Source organism: Triticum aestivum, chromosome 2A, assembly GCF_018294505.1.
Source record: "Triticum aestivum cultivar Chinese Spring chromosome 2A, IWGSC CS RefSeq v2.1, whole genome shotgun sequence".
Lineage (NCBI taxonomy): Eukaryota > Viridiplantae > Streptophyta > Magnoliopsida > Poales > Poaceae > Triticum > Triticum aestivum.
Window position 1 is genome coordinate 413,313,984 of NC_057797.1, and position 14,542 is coordinate 413,328,525.

At 40.6% G+C, this 14,542-nt stretch overlaps 1 long non-coding RNA gene across 1 annotated transcript; it reads left to right on the plus strand.

Annotated features, from left to right (window-relative positions):
* Positions 1–7,926: 7,926 nt before the first annotated feature.
* On the plus strand, positions 7,927–11,884 carry LOC123188840 (uncharacterized). Its single transcript, XR_006495245.1, has 4 exons — positions 7,927–8,459; positions 8,604–8,698; positions 9,226–9,287; positions 11,014–11,884. It is a non-coding gene; the product is annotated as an uncharacterized lncRNA (long non-coding RNA).
* The last annotated feature ends 2,658 nt before the right edge of the window (positions 11,885–14,542 follow it).

Here is a 14,542-nt window from a genome sequence, read left to right on the forward strand (position 1 = left end):
AACTGGTCAAAACCCCAAAATTTGTTCCAATTTTTTTAAAATACATTTAGAAATATTCACAATTTTAAAAAATATGTTCAAAAATTGTTCTCCCTAAAAAATACAATTTTAATAAAGCCTTCACTATTCATATAAAAAAATATCCATGTTTTTTCGAAAAGAAAAATAAATAAAAAGTATTCACAGACTATCCCATGAACCACTACTCTTCTATCAGACGAAGAAAGCTAAAGTGGCTTCTTAACGTCCAAATTTCAGACACCAAAAGATAATAATCGATGTAACCTTATTATCAACGTTTATCAAAATTGAATAAAAAAAGGAGCGTAATAACAGATGGATCAGGTTTTGCGAGTTTCTATGCCCGTTGTAACACACGGACATTTGTACTAATAATAATAAAGCACGGATTGACTCCGTGGGTTCACCGTCACAATACGCTTCTTCCCGTAAATTTGTGCTTTCAGTTTTTTCGCTCATATTATCCGAGGTGGTATTATTCATGTGCTTTTTAGTAATTGAACCACACTATTAATTTGCATTTTAGTAATTGGGCTGAATTTCGTCCGACTGTCCTGCGTGGGCCAACCTGGGCCTTATTGGAGAGCAGCCAAAATTTAGGTGCTTGTGTGGGGAGCAACTAGTTAACGAGCGCTCCTTCGGGAGCTTCACAATGATCAGCGTCACTTGGCACGCTCTCAGGCATTTGCCACGTGTCGCGCTCTGGACGCTCCCTTCGGATTTTGTTTTTTCTTTATTTTTCCGCACGCGTTTCCGGCTTTTTAAACGGTTTTTTCTGATTTTTTTCGATGTTTTTTTATTTAAAACATTTTATCTCTTAAACCTTGCGTCCAAATCTCGAACCGTTTTCACCATTGGATTCCTCGCGTCACGGTTTTGACGAACTTTTTTTTCACGAAAAAAACCGGGCGAAAAACCCACACCGGGAGCACGGTTTTTTTCCCTTTACGAAAGAGACACGCCCGTGCCTCTCGCAAAATCACAACCGTGACTCTCGTGGAAGCAAAACCGTGACTCTCGTGTAAGGAAAAAAAACAGAAAATGTGTTTTTTTTCGTTTCCGAGAGGCACGGCCGTGACTCTCGCGAAAGCAAAACCGTGACTCTCGTGAAAGAAAAAAAACAGAAAATGCGTATTTTTTCCCTTTCCGAGAGGCACGGCTATGACTTTCGCGTAAGCACAGCCGTGCCTCTCGCGGAAGCAAAACCGTGACTCTCACGAACGAAAAAAAACAACAGAAAACGCGGCTTGCTTTTCCTTTCCGAGAGACATGGCCGTGACTCTCGTGAAAGCACAACCGTGCCTCTCGCGAAAGCAAAACCGTAACTCTCGCGAAAGAAAAAAAAACAGAAAACGCTTTTTTTCGTTTCCAAGAGGCACGACCGTGACTATCGCTAAAGCACAACCGTGCCTCTCACGGAAGAAAAACCGTGACTTTCACGAAAGAAAAAAAAAGAAAACGCGTTTTTTCGCATAAATTTTTTTTTCCGGATTTTTATTATCGAAAAGCTAAGATAGACCGGGGGAACCCGGGATCTACGAAAAAAGGGAAAACTCTCAGGTTGCGATAAGTGGCGCGCTACATGTGTGCCACTTGTCGCGACCTGGGAAAGTGGAGTGTTCTTTGCAACGAGTACTCCTTAATTAGTGATTTCGGCTTGTGTGAGTTTCGAACTCACAGCCTCCCATGTGGGAGAGAAGGGATCTCCTATCTGCCGCAGCTACCCGCGTGCGCTAGCCATTGCACCACTAAACGCAAAAAACAGAGGGTGGCTGGAGAATCGACCGTGACTATCGCTAAAGCACAACCGTGCCTCTCACGGAAGAAAAACTGTAACTTTCACGAAAGAAAAAAAGAAAACGTGTTTTTTCGCATAATTTTTTTTCCTGAATTTTTTTTATCGAAAAGCTAAGATAGACCGGGGGAAACCTGGGATCTACGAAAAAAAAGAAAACTCTCAGGTTGCGACAAGTGGCGCGCTACATGTGTGCCACTTGTCGCGACCTGGGAAAGTGAAGTGTTCTTTGCAACGAGTACTCCTTAATTAGTGATTTCGGCTTGTGTGAGTTTCAAACTCACAGCCTCCCATGTGGGAGAGAAGGGATCTCCTATCTGCCGCAGCTACCCGCGTGCGCTAGCCATTGCACCACTAAACGCAAAAAACAGAGGAGAAGGGATCTCCTATCTGCCGCAGCTACCCGCGTGCGCCAGCCATTGCACCACTAAACGCAAAAAACAGAGGAGAAGGGATCTCCTATCTGCCGCAGCTACCCGCGTGCGCCAGCCATTGCACCACTAAACGCAAAAAACAGAGGAGAAGGGATCTCCTATCTGCCGCAGCTACCCGCGTGCGCCAGCCATTGCACCACTAAACGCAAAAAACAGAGGGTGGCTGGAGAATCGAACTCGAGACCTCCCATTTTGTACCCGCGCGCACTAGCCATTGCACCACTAAATGTTATTTGCAAATGTTGAGCAACAAACACTATAAGAACATAATCCACGATAGATCTAAACGTTTTTAGAAGTTCGAACACAGTTCATTCTTTTCTTTGCAGAAAAAACGCAGTTTATTTTCAAAACCTGTATCTTTTTTTGAACGCGTACTGTTCCAAAAATAGCGAATAATTATTTTAAAATGTTGAACATTTTTTGACCTGTGAACAATCTTTTGAAAAACAGCAAAGCCTTTTTGTAATGTTGAACAAATTTTGAAAAACAAGAACATTTCATAAAATTTAGATGAAAAAAAGAAAAAGCAAACAATTTTTGAAACTTGGAACAAAATTAGAAGAAAGCGAACATATTTTTGGATCTGGGAACAATTTTTGAGAAAGGGAACATTTTTTGTAACTCTGAACAAAATTTGGCAATCAAACATTATTTTGAATTGTGAACATTTTTTGAAAAAGCGAACAAGATTTGAACCTCAAACAATTTTTGAATTCATTTAAATAAGATTTCAAACGTGATTTTTTTTGAAAATCTGAACATATTTTGAAAATGTGAGCAAGTTTTGGAACTCGAACATTTTTTCAATTAATGGAAACAACATTTGAAAATGTGAACAAAATTTTGAAAATGCGAAAAAGTTTTGAAACTCGAACATTTTTAAAATTAATAGAAACAAAATTTCAAAACATGAACAAAATTTGAAAATCTGAACATTTTTAAAAATGCGAACAAATTTTGAAACTCGAACATTTTTTGTATTAATAGAACAAGTTTCCTATATGTGAACAAACTTTTGAAAATCTGAACATTTTTTATTTTTTATCATTTATTGAATAACATGATCAAAATTCAATTTTTCCGAACATTATTTGAAATTTTGTACTAAATTTGAAATTCCAAACAAATTATGAAATTCTGAATTTATTTAAAATTGGAAACTGAAAAGGAAACAAAGAAGAACAGAAAAAGGAAAAAACGAAACAGAAAAGAAATGAAAAATGAAACGAAAAGAAAACAAAAAAGAAATAAAAGAACCGGTTTAGGAACCTTCTAGAAGATTCCTCAAACCGGAAAAGACCGGCTGGAACCTCCTACTAGAAGCATCCCGAAACCGGGAACGAAGAACACATGAACGGGCCGGGCCATCGCAACGCTAGATCGTGACCTCCTGTGCGAAAGCTCGACATCTTGACGCAGAATGCGTCATATAGGATTTTCCGGGAGCGAAGTCCGCAACCAGTAGAGCCAGCATGCCTGTCCCTTGAAAAACAAGGCTCTTTACCTAATAGTCTGTAATTAAGAGAATAATTAATGCAGGGAGAAACGCGCTTTGTGCATGGCTGGGGAAATTAAGAGGAATTGACCCCTAAGTAGTAAAAGGGATTGATTTGGTGAGAGTCGGCCGTTTGGATTTGTGCCTCTGATGTGTTACCATGAAAGCATCACCACAGGGATCGCAGCTGCCAGGACACGTACGTACGTGACCAGCAGCGACCGGTGACCGACGTCCCCGAAGCGAGGTTCGCCGCGTATGGGCGGGATGAGAATTAGATTGGTATTCTTGATTTTGTCTATAGCAGTGAAAAAGGGACGTCCAAAGAGAGAAGAAGAGGGATGCTCGTGCTTTGCATGGCTCTATGTAATTAGAAATTTACTAACAAAAGAAGAAAGCGTGGGGAGACTCGTGCCCCACATTGGGACGACCGTAGAAGAGCCAGAATAGCATTTGACACATTATAAAAGAACGAAAATATAAGAATGTTTTTTTTTGCAACCAAATTTACATATTTTTTTCGAAAAATTATCTGATTGATCGAATCTCATTGCTGCAATCAGAATAGTACATGACACTGCTAGTATGGTCGATGCTGCTGCAAGCGGGACGCGGCGCACCTAGGCCGAACGACCTATATATGCATCTAGCGGAAGCATGCCAATGCAACACCAGTTGCCGGCTTGCCGCTATTCTTTTTCATTAGAAAAGTTGGACTGCCGTGTTACGCTTTCTTCCTCTAAATTTATGCTTTTGTTTAAATTTAAAACGTATAAGCGAGGTGGCACTAATAAAATTTGATACGTCCCGAACAGCGAGGCGTAGATGCATCCTCATCCTCGCGACCACGGCATCCCCGGTGGGCCGAGCCACAAAGGATTGTTTCTGTCCAGGATTATATACAAGAGAAAAACGTTTTTTTCCAACTTGGTCTCTGTCCATGCCACGCATTGTTGCGTCTACAAGTAGATCGATCGCGGCGTGTCTCCGGTTGTGCAGCCTCCTGTTGTCTCAATTTTATTCCTCTCCCATCTACCCTCCTTTGCGCGGGCGAGTTCCTTCGACTGGGTGCCCTCCTTGCGCTGATGATAGGAGTTCTAGACGATTCTTGTATCTCTTGATGAGGAGACTGCTGAGAAGAGTTGATCGCCGGGCCTCGGCAAGGAGCGGGCCAGTCGGGCCGAGCAGCGACGCTCGGTGGATTTCATGAAGAAGTGGATGCATCATTAAGGATGTGGCGATGGTGTTGTGGAAGCCGTCGCTGGTGTCGGAGATCCGTTGTTATGCGTGGTTCAACAGATGCACGATGGCGGCGCAGGACACTACTTCCGCATGATAGATACTACACCATCTACACGTCCGTGAAGGAGGGTGGGACGTGTGCCGGTGGCTCTTCTGGAAGGTTATGGCGACCAGGATGGGGGGACAGAACGGCGCCTAGAGGTCGCCCTCGAGCACAGCCCGGCTCATCACAGCCGCCATCGTCTCCCGGATTTGCGCCAAGATCGACGGCTCGATGCAATTGACTTGCTTGCTAGCACGCATGGTACATACATGCATGTATCGGTACGTAGAACATCACCATCAAGATATTGGTCTCCTCTAGCTCCTCTGTGTTAGTTCCGTCTCTGCAACAGAACTATTTTATTTCTACCCATAATTCATTGGTCTCGGTCAATCCATGCCATGGACACTATCGCCATCATCAAGCAGAAGGATTCCTCGTCATTGACAGACTGAACAGCGAGGCTTCATCTAATTTTTCATCTTAGGTCATGTTTATATTTGTCACATCTGGGATTCTCATCGTTTTCGCCATTCAGTTCGTATTGATCATCAATTATTTAATCCATCCTAATCGGATCAGCCGGTTTGTTTTTCTCAACAGTCGTTGATCGTTTGATCATACATTAGAGTATTGATGTTATGACTTATACGTGAGGCAATTCTGTACTGTAGCTGATGCAATTTTGCAATCAATTTCTCCGGTCTAAAACATTTAATCTTGGTGTGTACTACTCATGGCATCTTTATTCTTTACTCCCTCCGTCCCATAATATAAGAGCGTTTTTGATACTATACTAGTATGAAAAACGTTCTTATATTTTGGGACAGAGGGAGTAATAAATAGCATGACTTGGTTATCGCCTTTCAATACTGTTCATCTTTCATGTTGATTAAAATTTTACTTGCACTGTGGTGGCCGTAATTAATTTACAAAAGTGCAGAGTAATTGTGCTAATGTGAAAGTCTGAGCAATTTTATTTTGGATCTAAGCACTTTAAATTTAGTTATATGGTGCAGATGTATTTGTTATAGTTTTAGTTAAGGTATACCCATTTTAATATACACATTTTTATTGAACTTATCAGTTTATTTTTTGCACTAGCAACATTAAAGCAATACAAGGGAAGGAGCTTTTATAAATGCTTTCATTCATTTATTTGGTTTAATTAAGTGCTATTATATTCAAACTGATTCCTACCGCTGGGGCTGCACACGAATGTGTATATTGCCAGTACACCCTCCTTGCTGTTGAGCATCGGTGCCACATCCTCCTCCGCTATTGCAAGGCAGCGACGGGGCACAACGGCCATTACATCTCCATGGAGATGCAAGCAAGGAAGAAGAGAACCCCACAGTACAAAGCACGAACAAGTAAGTACGACTTAGATCCAAAAAGACAATCATGGTTTTTATTTTGATTTGTTCTAATCCATGAATCTGTCATTCATGTATCACTGATTCAGATTAAAACAATTATGTAATAATCAGAAAATAACCATGCACAAATGTGATATGTTTCTCAAGCAAGTTTGACTAATTACTAATGCATGCATCAATAACGAAAACACGGTTTCATATATATATATATATATATATATATATACTAGTACAAATACCCGTGCGTTGCATCGGGCGATTAAATTAGTAGAACTCGGTCCTTGTATCATTTCGCAACACTTCTTATATTCAATTTTGACAAAGTCGGTAAACATGTATCCTTGATTATCCAGTAAAAGCCTTCCTAACATCGTTCGCCAGGATGTGTTTCAGCTCCGCACTTTCATCCGATGACAAAATAGTGGTGTGCATAGAATGGTCTTGCAATTGTTTTTTGATTGTCCAAAGTAACACTAATATTTTTTGTAATTTTTGGAAATATTATTTGATTTTTTTATAATGAATTCATTTTCTATGACCTACAATTTCATTTGTAACTTTTTTGCACTGTTTAGGCTTGGAGTAAAATATAAGGACTTGGTATATACAACACGCACACTCTCAGAAAAAGATGAGAATATTTCTAAAAAAAAAGAGATGAGAATAATAAGATTTAGTAACGACTTGAGATGATGTGAATATTAATATGTAACGATTCCTACTCAGTTTTCATGAAAGTTTGTAAAAACTTCAAAATATTTTCACCTCTATTAAATTCCTGCCAAAAAATTTCTATTTGCTAAAAGATAAAATATGTTTTTGTTTGAGTAACAATAAAATAGCAAAAAGAGATAAAAGAAAGAGAAACACACTCAAGGGCCAGCCCCGGCCCATCTTTCTTTAAGCCAACTTATAATAAAATAATAAGTAGCGGGTACACCTCCATCTGGTATTCTCGGCGACAAGCCCTACATGAACATATTTTTCAGAGTCCGCTGGTTACTCATCATTTTATTATGAAGTACATCCGTGAGCTTGAAGAGTGTAGACCAAAGAAGATGCAGCAAGTGGCCAATACATCCAGCAACAACGCCATATCAAGATGGGTCCATCCCCCTGAAGGTATAGCAAAAATTCGAGTCGATGGTGCTGTTTCAAGATCTGCGAAGGAAGGAACCTATAGTGCAATATGCAGGGACCATGATGGCAAATATTTGGTCTCATCAGCCATCAAAGTCTCGGGTATCACGGACCCGGGGACTCTTGAGGCGTTAGCTTGTCGCGAGGCGCTTGCTCTAGCCCTGGATCTTGGGCTGCCAAATATACTGGTTGGCTCAGATTGTAAAGTTGTGGTGAACGACATCAAGCTAGGCGCGGGAGGTATGTATGAAAGCATAGTGAAGGAAATAAGAAATACGTCCGAGCAATTTCAGCAATGCACCTTCATCTTCGAAGGTCGCGGTACTAATCTTGAGGCGCATATCCTTGCTAAGCACACCTTTGATCTGGACTTAGGGCGCCATTTGTGGCTTATAAACCCTCCAGACTTGAATTGTATCTCTATGAACATTTTAGAGTAATAAAACAGTGTGTTTAGATGAAAAAAGAAAACCCCCAATGCTAGCCTCTTGCCGCAAAAAAAAAACAACAAAAATGCCAGCCTCTTCCATTGGTGTCTCCTCCTCACTGGAGAACAGCGGCGGCAAACTTCTTCTCACTCTCGCCTCGCACTGTCTCCCCAATCCGGCTGAGAGCCTCCTGCACACCGCCGACTCGCTCTCCTTTGCCTCAGCTAGCCGTCCTCCTGCCATCGCTTAGCGGCGAGAACACCACGACGCCGCTCGCTCTTCTCCCGCCGACCTCATCTCCTCCTAGATCTCTGCAGAGCGCCTCCTGTTGGATGACCTCGCGTGTGCGCCGCCCGCCGCTTCACACATGAGCGCCGCCATCTTGCTTCCGTTCTGGAGAGCCTCCCGACAGCCGCCGCTGGCCTCTCCATTCTCCCTCGCGCCTGCCTGCCCTCCGCCTCGCCTTGCTTCCGCCCAAGGTCGCCGCCTCCGCTCCATTAATAATATTGGGTTGGCATGGTAGTGTCATTAGGATTTTTTGCCTGAATGTGTTAGTGAGCACTCATTCCACACAGTTTTCTATCTATGATGGACTGAAAACTGAAGCTGAAATATTTTGGCAGGTAGTTAATTGTAAGGGCGATCTTGCACAGTTCTACCTGATGCACTGCGTAATCAAGTCTTTCCAGACTTGTTGAGCGCCTTTCCCCAGCTATAGGTTTGCAAATTCACCTTTTCTAGCTTGCTTCCCTGCTGTAATTTCCCAGTTTATGTTGTTCCATGCAGATAATTGCATAACAGAGGTTAATTCTGTCAATCAAAGACTCAACTTGCAAGTGATCCTCATGCCTTTGATCAATTTGGTTGGTTTGCCTGATGTTTATTATCTAGAAAACTAAAGTATTATTTTCTTCTGTGCTTCACCACTTAAAGAAAGGATTAACATATAGGTCCAGGTGCACTTTTTTGTCTTCACCTGATTGAAAATTATCATGTTAGCTAAGGCATTTTTGAGGGCAAAGCACACTATTATATATTTATGGTGTTTTATTTTATTGTGGTGCCATAATTTGATGATGAACCTATATTTTTGTAAATTCAGGGTATAACATGGTAAAGCTTACAATGCAATTACAATGAAGTGCAGAGTTCTAGTACTATGGATATCGATCGGTCTTATTAACGGATATGAAGTTTCTTTTTTATTTTACTATGAAGCAAGTCATCACAAAAATTCTCTTGCAGCCAAGTGTTGATATCAAAACGGTGCCATCTCAACTCATGGATATACTGCCACAAGTCCTGAAGTGAGCATCCCCTGAAATTGTAGTCCTCGTAACTAAAAAACAATTAGTGATCAGAAATGATACTCCCTCCGTCCGGGAATACTTGTCATCAAGATGAATAAAAGAGGATGTATCTAGATGTATTTTAGTTCTAGATACACCCCCTTTTATCCATTTTGATGACAAGTATTTCCGGACGGAGGGAGTACCCATTAACGAAGTATGAATTTATGTCATTTACATGTAGGATTAAAATTGGTGTAGTAACTAACCGTAATAAAGAGATCATCTCGGTCAAACTTCGAGCACGATGAGTCCATTCTTTAATCTCACGCTTTTTTGTATTCACAACAGCTAAATACCAATGTGTGTGTTGCTCGTATTTATTGGAAGTTCAATCTGTAATAAAGATAATTAGGAAAATAAAAAATAAAAATGTATGAAACCTAGATCATGAAAATTATGGATATGGATATTACCATGTCATGCTTCATATATATTTTGACAAAATCTGTCATAAACTTACTATCTTCTTGTATTCCAAGGTTACCATTCCGTCTTAATAGCGAGGTAACAAAAGGACTCTCAAAATATACTTTGCTATCATTCTGGACTTGTATTTGGTCCTTTATACAACATATATATGCGCTGATCACCTATAATTAAGATTTAAAAAATACATTCTTCAGAAACTTGCATGCTAGATTAGCTTTTGCTGGTACATAATAGTACCGAATGAGCTAGAGAAAATAACATGGCATTCTCCATCATGTGTATGTCACTAATATCCCTTTTCCCACAAATCTAGAATCTACAGCCGACAGACCTAGCACATTGAGGGGAACATCATACATGGTGGGCTGACAACATTCTGAAAATTAATACGCAATTATCCTGATTCCCGAAGCAGAATTGTTAGAGATCATACTGAATTTTCAGCAACAACATACATGAGCTTCAGAGAGGAGAAGCAACAGAAATGCTGCTTCAGACCAAACAAGGCATGCTCTCTGTATCTCTCCTCTTCTTTAAGGATTCATAGTAGCAAGGTTGAGCAATATCAGAAATTCAGAAGCATGAGAGACAGGGTGCAATTAGTGTTGTAGGTTCAATTCCGGTTTGCTAATTAGGATGCAACCAACTACAATAGCAAAGTAAAATATGAGACGCGGGCAGGTTTTAATTACTACATTAACGCGGGACCACTATTACCAAGAATTGGAAGACGATGGCCAATAGAGCATGATGATGCATTGCAGAGTATGTGGACGACTGAAACATGGCAAGATTTGAAACAGGATGATTAAGAGCAGTGCTAAACTGAACCAAAAGCGTACAGTTGATGAATCCATATGCAAAGTCCACCAAGTTACCAAAGTTATTTAAATAATCTTTAAATAACACAATCCAAAATCATCGATCCACAGCATATATAAGACTATAAGGTCAGTCCTAATAGGATATATAGCCATAAGTATCTTACAACTGAACTTGTGGTAGCTAAATAGCTCCGATACTGAACATGTAGTTATTGTTCAGCTATTTGCAATATGATAAAGGATATAAATGCTTCACATCTCTTGTTTTCTCTTCTATTATATGCTTTACAAAGGTTAGTCAGTAGGAGATGCACTTGTTCTGTGGGTCTAATTTTTGACTTCTATATAACTGTCAGTTTTAAACATATATTGGATGACTGAAACATGTCAAGATTTGGCCTCACTCTAATTTCTACCCTTGGTGACAGACTGAAAGAACTGGATCATCAGCCTCCATGATGAGACACACACAGCAAGGCAGACTCGGCCCTGCTCCAGCGAGTACAGGGGTTTGTCAACTGTCAGCGTCCGAGCTCAGACCGCTCATCACACCTCCAACAATGCTCATGAACACCTCATGCATGAGATCCAACGGAAGAAGGAAGACTTGTATGATGTGATAGCCAAGCAATAGTACGGCAACAGAGGTATCTTTGGAAAGCTTTCGACGGCTGCAGGCAACATTGGTTGGCTGTACGGACGTTCTTATTCCTCCAGCGAACTCGGCAGCAACATTGGACGTTCCGTCGAAAATTGCAATTTCGACGGGCTTTGATGGAGATTCCGGCCGAGTTCTTTTCCTTCTTATAGGAGGCAACACAAATCGGGGTCGGGCACTGAATTGCTTGGAGTTGGAGAAGGACACGGACTGCAATTTTCCATCCAAATCACGACAGAGAAGCACACCGAAGATTGGGAAGGATACAGCGGAAGAGGCTGGAGGGGACTGGCAGCGGCGGACAGCAAGCGAGCGAGCGTACGATGGCCGCCGTCACCGTGCGGCGCCGGCATACGTTGCACCTCCTGCTCCCCGTTGGCCGGGGCCCCTGCTCCGCCACCCGTCCACCCCGTTCGCCGCGGCGGCCTGCAACACTGCCGGTGTGACAGTGAGCGTCTGCATATACGAAGAAACAGAGGACACGCGAAAGGGCTTCTCTGTTTTATTGAATCGTTTTTTCAGATACACTTACATAGGGAGTGCGGGTTGAATACCAAAAAATAGAAGGGCTTTTCTGCAAAAGTGCCGCGACGACGTACGACATTAGGAAAAGATTTTGACGAAAATTTTGGTACCCCAAATTAGTACCACCTCATTTATATTATGATTTTGTCTATACAAATTATAAAAACGTATTAGACATGAGAAGAAAGCGTATTGTGACGGTGAACCCACGTAGTCAATCCGTGCTTTATTATTAGGGATAGATAGGTTATTATTAGGGATAGATAGGAGGACCTATCTATCTCTAATAATAAAGCATGGATTGACTCCGTGGGTTCACCATCACAATACGCTTTCTTTCTGTGAATTTACGCTTTCAGTTTGAATTTAAAACATATAAGCGAGTTGGTACTAATTCGGGGAATCACGGAAGCACGTATTTGACGCAGGGAGCTCTTTTGGCGCGCGCGCAGCCTAGCGGGCCGGCCCAGCAGCTACTTCTAAAAGTAAAAGTGAAAAGGAAAAATAACCTCAGAAAATATACGCTAGAGCTGGGATTCGAACCCACATGTTTTTGTTAAACTTACTTCTCTACTCACAACAACCACTGTACCAAAAGCCATTGTGTGTTGTAGAATACGAAAACAACTCTATTTAATACTTCACATATTCTACCCATATAAACAACTCGCTACCTACACTACCTACGTGTGTTCAGCTAACCACTAGGGTGTGTCTTTGCAACTGACAAAAATGCAGCACTACTACTTGAAAAACTGTCATAGCTGCTTACATATGATTTTTTTAAGAGAACATATGATTTTCTTTAAGAAAAATGAAACCTCACAAATTTCGGAAAAAGTTCACGAACATGCATAAAAACATCGCCCTATTCAAGAGAAGCCCAATGATTTTAAAAAAAGTTCGTCAACTTACAAAAATAGTTCACCAAAAAATGAAAAAAGTTCATCAAAATTTTGAAAAAAAGTTCACCAATTTGAAAAAAGTTCATCAACTTAAGAAAACAGTTCACAAAAAATTAAAAAATGTTCATCAAAAATTTGAAATTTGTTTCATCAATTTGTAAAAATAGTTCATCCAATTTGAAAAAAAGTTCATTTAATTCGAAAAGAGTTCAAAGATTTTGAAAAGGGTTCATCGATTTTGAAACAAAATAATCAATTTTTAAAAGTAGTTCACAAAAATTATTAAAAGTTCAAAGATTTGAAAAGAAAAGTTCATCAAATTTAGAAAAATCATTGAATTTGAAAATATTCACATATTTAAGAAAAAACGAAATCAGTAAGGGAAAGAAACGAGGAAGAAGAAGAAACGAAAAACGCAAAAAAGAAAAGAAAAAAGGAAAAAAGAAAAAGGGAAATAGAAAAAGAAAAAGAAACAAATAAAACAAAGAAAGAGTTGAATATTATCAGATCGTATTGTGTGTCGTGGTGGTTATACTATCAAACATCAATCTGGTAGATCTGTGGTTCGAGTTGCAACGATGGCTCCCTTCTTTTTTGTCGAATAGAGTATGTAGTAACGGGCCGGCCCAGTACGGGATGCTGCAGGCGCCCGTTTGCAGAATACATGTTAACGGGCGCCTGCAGCAGCAAATAGGATTTGCCTTTCACGCATTCTGCGTCAAAAAGACGTCCATTCGCATAGGAATCATGTGACTGGTCCGGCCCATTTGGATTGACCTCGCGCGAGAGGTCGGGCGACAATTGCATAAACAGAAAAAAAAAATGAGCCACCTGGGATTCAAACTGTGGACCTCCACTTTATTCACCCGACAAGCTAGCCACCACGCCCACTAAAGCTTTTGTGACATACATGTGGGGCGAATACAAATGAACGGAAAAGCAAAATACATGCATATTTTTTCTGCAGTATATATATTTTCACGGCAGCCGATTTCAAAGAGTTTGTTCATGTCATCATGCCTGGCCTTGTGTCGTGGAATGAGAGGGGGTCTTGAGCAATTGGGTTAGGGAAGTATGGGTTTTTTCACCCGATGCAACACACAGACATTTGTGCTAGTCTATCCCTAATAATAAAATACGGATTGACTCCGTGGGTTCACCATCACAATACGCTTCTTTTCGTGATTTTACGTTTTCAGTTTAAATTTAAAACATGTACGCGAGGTGGTACTAATTCGGGAAACCAGGTCGTGTGCATAATCGTTCCCTAGACTGGGCCGCCTATTTACACCTGTGCGTGTGGGCGTGCGTCTTAATTAAAGATATAGAAAAAAACCAGGTCGTGTGCATAATCGTTCCCTAGACTGGGCCGCCTATTTACACCTGTGCGTGTGGGCGTGCGTCTTAATTAAAGATATAGAAAAAAAGATAAGGTAACAGGATTCGATCCAAGGCCACCAACGTGGGGGCTTGTTGCACTAACCAACTCGGCTAAAATCATGTGCATATTTTTCATTGTTAGCTCGTCCTATTTATCCAGGAATTGTTTCTTTCATCGGTGTTGGGCTGTAGTTTATCTTTTTTTTCGAGCTCCCTTGCATGGGCCATTGGGCCTACACCGCTAATTAAGCTGGATTATGGGTAATTGACTCCTAATTAAATGATTATGGGTCTAAAAACGAACACATGCATGAAAATAGAAAAAAAATCTGGTTGTCATTTAAATAATCAATCAAGCATATGAGCTCGCATCAAGGTTAGCACATGTTGGGTAGCTCTTGATAAGTAGGTTTACGTGAGATGGTGTCAAAAAAAAGGTTTATTCTTTCGTATTGGTTTGTTCTTATTTTTTTTCATTTAATTAACTTA